The sequence below is a fragment of the Aplysia californica genome, unplaced genomic scaffold, assembly GCF_000002075.1.
Source record: "Aplysia californica isolate F4 #8 unplaced genomic scaffold, AplCal3.0 scaffold00780, whole genome shotgun sequence".
In the NCBI taxonomy this organism is placed as follows: Eukaryota; Metazoa; Mollusca; class Gastropoda; order Aplysiida; family Aplysiidae; genus Aplysia; species Aplysia californica.
In genome coordinates this window covers 170,611-175,362 of record NW_004798050.1, presented here as the reverse complement: position 1 = coordinate 175,362, position 4,752 = coordinate 170,611, and positions in this window count along the sequence as shown.

The window sequence follows — 4,752 nt, the reverse complement described above, 5'->3', positions numbered from 1 at the left end:
TAGTCAGTTAATTTTTTTGCTGTTGTCAGTCAGTGTTGATGTATTATTTAACCAGTGCGTGTCAAACTTTATAACTGGAAGGTCTGATGCCATTTGTGATACCGTCAGTCTTTATTCTCTGTCACTGTCTGCTTTGTTGTTGTATTTTTTTGCTCTCCAGTGACTGTATGGAGGCTTTAGTCATGCATGCTGTCACTTCCCCCCCCCCCCCCCCTTGCTTTGTGGTGGACACTTCTGCAACACAATTATTGATGTGTGTGCTTCTCACTTGTCTCCATTCAGAAGGTTGGTGGGCAGTCTGGCGTTATCTTTGCTTCTCCCACATCTTTGTAAGCTTCAGAGGGGGATCACTTTGACTGAGATTGAGATTATTTTTTTCTCTCTTGTTTAATTTTTGGCTGTTACGCAAAGTGTTTGACAGTTAGGGCTCAGTAAAAGGACAAGGGAAATCCTAGTAATCTACTAAATGAACTAGTTAAAACCATAGGTCTTCAAACTTCTAAGTGCAAGGGAAAAAATTAAACAAGGTGTATCTGTTAACTTATTTCCATTAATGAAAAGGAGTACATTACACGTTTTGTTTGATGACACGTTTGAGCAGGCCAGGGCAGGGGGAGCTGAAGAGTCCTGTTTTGGGAGGTGGTGTTGGTACAGTTCATTTTCAGCCGAATGCAAATTTTACAGTTCCCGCCTGTGATTTTTTTCTTGGTGTTGTAATTTTGCTTTTCAGTAAGAAATGCGGCTGCTTCTTTTCCTGACCGGCCTCGAACTGCAACGGAACAGCAGTTGGTCACCAACAGTGCTTTAGTCTTTACTTGTACGTCTAGTGGAAGACAGTACAGCTGTGCTCAGCTATGTCAGAATAACACTATGATTGGGATGGGGAGCTGTGAATGGAGTCTTGGATGGAAAAATGATCATTTTAAGGGAGAAGACACAGAGCCTTATAGTCCCTTCACTCCATGCCGTGATAAATGTGAGAGGATAAATGAAAAACAGAGTAATGGTGAGATGTTTATTTGTAAAAGGTGAAGTTAAAAATTGCATTAAAAAAAACCCTTTAAAAATGTGATTACGTGATGTTAAACATAATGAACTAAGAATATTTTCAGTCATCAGTTACACCAGGTGGTACCGGGACAGATTAAATTCAAATAACTTTTCTGACGGAGAAGTTTATTCAGTCTTTCCGCCCATAAATTACTAATTTCATAAGTGCTATACATTTTCTCCAGAGTTACTAGCATACTCTGGCATGTTTTAAATTTGCAGTAGGGTGCAGCCAAATTGTGCACTTCTCTCTGTCCTCCCAGAATGATTTTCTGAAATGATTTCATTTTAAGAAAGTGATACCTAATTCTATCTGTCAGTAGTGACCAATTTGAACAGTTACGCTGGGGGTGTATCAGTATCAGGCAATTCTACTTTTATTTCTACATCTTGGCCAACCCAGTTCCGGGTCTGGTAACCATTAATTTGTCAGCATTTTGCTTTTCTACCAAGGCAAGACTGAAGATGGGTTTGTAAATGTCATTTCTTCCGTCATGTTTTTGTTTGAGTGTAAAACCTGATTGACTCGCAGGCTCTAAAACCATATGGTCACTTCTTGTTCTGAAGTCGATATTTGGGAGAAAATGTAACAAATTCTGATTTGGGCGAAATGTTAATTGTGTAGTCTCCACTTTGGGTTTGGACATTTACTGTCTCCACTTTGGGTTGACAGTTGTAAGTGGGTGGTTGGCTGGTGCTCAGGTGTGGTTTTCTTGTTCTTTCCTATCAAACATCTATCATCTCTCTCTCTCCTTTTTTTTTTGTGTCTGTTACTATGTAGTAACACCTCTAATCTTTAGCACTCATGTAATCTTGTTTTTTTGCGTTTTCAAGTGCTGTAACACTCTTACTAAAACTAAAATGTTGCAAGTTTTAAAATAAGTGAAATATAGTACTATAGTCTCCATTATTATGGGTGCATGCATGTAGCATCTTCTTCAGCCCTAGGATTGGAATCAGACTGTCGCCATCGTTTTATCACCATCAATCAACATTGTTATATGGTCAGGTTTTTAAAAAAATGAAAATCAAATGTTGTAGTTTGATTAGGGGTATTATTTGGTTGTGGTCTCATTCTTCTTGAAATAGGAAGGGATTTAGATTGATAAAACAGTTTTGTATTAATATAAAATCCTGACTGAAATAAAACAGATATTTTGCTTCTTCTGAAAAACCTAATATTTTGACATAGGAAAATGATGAATGATGGTGATGATTTTTATATATATATTTCTGTGCAATGTTTAAGTTTGATATGAAACATGAAGTGTCTTTTATTCCCCCTCTCCCCCTCTGTCTGCATAATAATATAATAATGAGTGCAACTGCAATCTTAATGTTAAGCGCGGTTCTTCATTTCCACTTGTACCATGTAAGTTTGTGACAAAGAGTTTGATTTACAAGAACTTCTTGAGCAAGACCAATATGTATTTATTATGAATTTCTGTCATAATCCAACACCCCCATCCAGTATTTTCTCCTACAGTCAAGAAGGACAAAATTGATCATCTCATATAAATTCATAAGTTGTCCTACCCCTTTCTATTTGTGTTCTCTAGTCTTTCATTTTCTGACATCTAATAATCCTGAAATGTGTACCCACCCCCCTCGTAAACAACATTGAGCACCTTTGTTTGGATGCTCTCTTTAATTCCTATTTCATCATCTTGTACCTAGAGACTTAGAGCTACATTTTGTGATGAAATGTTCAATATTAATAAATATGTCATGGTGATTTATTCTTCCGAGTTTTTTTCACTTACTGTACAGATGTCTGTGAATTGTGAAGCTGCATGGAAAGAAAAGAGTTGAATATTTTTTTGTATGGACCAGACATGCCAGAAAGTTGTGATTCCAAAAAACAGTAGTCACTGAGAACAAAGATACTCCATGTTCAGATGAGCACGAATTGAAAATGGTTGCAGTGTGTTTACATTCTTAAAATTTCTTTCTAGGGGAATTTTATGTCTTTCGATTAAATAGTTACAGTCGGACATGGATAACTTTAATTAACTCTAACATGTTGGGGATTTTTAAAAATCCAGATTTACTAAGGCCGACGTTCCATAGGAAGGCACACAGCTCACGGCTCACAATATGTGGGCACACGACGTGCAACAGGCCTTGATCCTCTCACATAGGATGCGTGACATGCGACAATTCATAGGCAGTCACACTTCCTTTCGTCATCTTGGATTTTTCTGACAAAGATGTTTTGATTGCGCTAGCATTACTAATAAATGGAAAGAAGAGAAAAAAGCATTTTGTTTTAGTAAGTGTTTTACGGCACTTGCAACACAACAAGGTCATATAAGTGCCGAAGATTAGAGGTGTTACAAGAGAGTAACAAACACAAAAAAGAAGGAGAAATAAGGGTGATAGATGTTTGATAGGAAAGAAAAAGCGAACCACTCCAGAGCACCCGCCAACCACCCACAGAAAAAAACGTACCATGTGGTGATGTAAACATTTTCTCTTAATAAGAGCAAAGAGGAAAGTTTCAATGAACTTTCTGCTCATAGATGACGTGTTAAGATGACAAATTGCTCTTCGACTATCTTAGAATGTCATACATAACTCAAGACACCAGTGCAATCACATTCAGAACCCGTGGGTTGTAATTTCCTAAACTTGTTTCCGTTGTTCTTTGTTATGGCAGTCAGGGTTTTGGGGTCCAAAATAAGTGGTTAGGCTCTCGCAAGCTCAGTAAGTTTGTACTTGTAGTCATCCATCTCGAGTTCACCTGTAGTGTCACACAACTCACAAAAAGTGAACAAGTTGAGTTTTCAACTCAGGCGGTTTTTCTTACCGCTGTGCTGTGACGTCCTATGTAAGACGATGCTCTAAACCTTTGTGCTCACCTTTATTTTCACCCGTGAGATGCATTGTGTGCTGCCTGCTGTCCTATGGAAGGCTGGCCAAAAATACAATCACAACGCCCCTAATGCCGATTTTAAAAATCATAAGGTAATTTCATGGAAGTCACATCATAAATGCCAGGCCATCAGTGCTAAATCTATTTACCTAAATTTGACAAAGTGGATATGTGTTGTTTTTATTTTAGTGAGGTTTTTACAGCGCTCTCAACTGCATAAGGTCATATGAGCGCCAAGGGGAAAATGTCAACATAGAAGTCCAAACGGGGAATCGGGCTTACTCTGCTCACCTCTCTGGCCTCAACAGCACAAAGTCTTTAGTTTTAGTAAGTGTTTTATGGCACTTGCAACACAATCAGGTCATATAAGTGCCAAAGATTACACGTGTTACAAGAGGGTAACAAACACAAAAAAGAAAGAGGGGAGATAAAGATGATAGATGTTTGATAGGAAAGATGAAGAAAACCACACCAGACCACCCGCCAACCACAACCACCCGTTCACAAAGCCTGCTTCGACTATCAAGGCACCCCGGAAAAAGCAGTTCACAGGAGAGTGACAAACATACAAAAGAAGTAGAGGAAAAATGACAATAGTAAGGATGAGGAAAGAAAAATCAGCATTTCCCCTTTGTTGTTCCGGCACAGTATGAACATGACATTGATAAATCAGCCCATTGAAAATTCTACTGTGCATAAGAGCATGTTAATATCCCCCCTTTGGGAATAGCCAAAAGTCTTTAGGCCATTCCCAAAGAGGGAATTCGTGGTAAAAATTGTCACATAATAATCTGTGCAAGACTAAAAGAAAAACAAAGACTCAACTC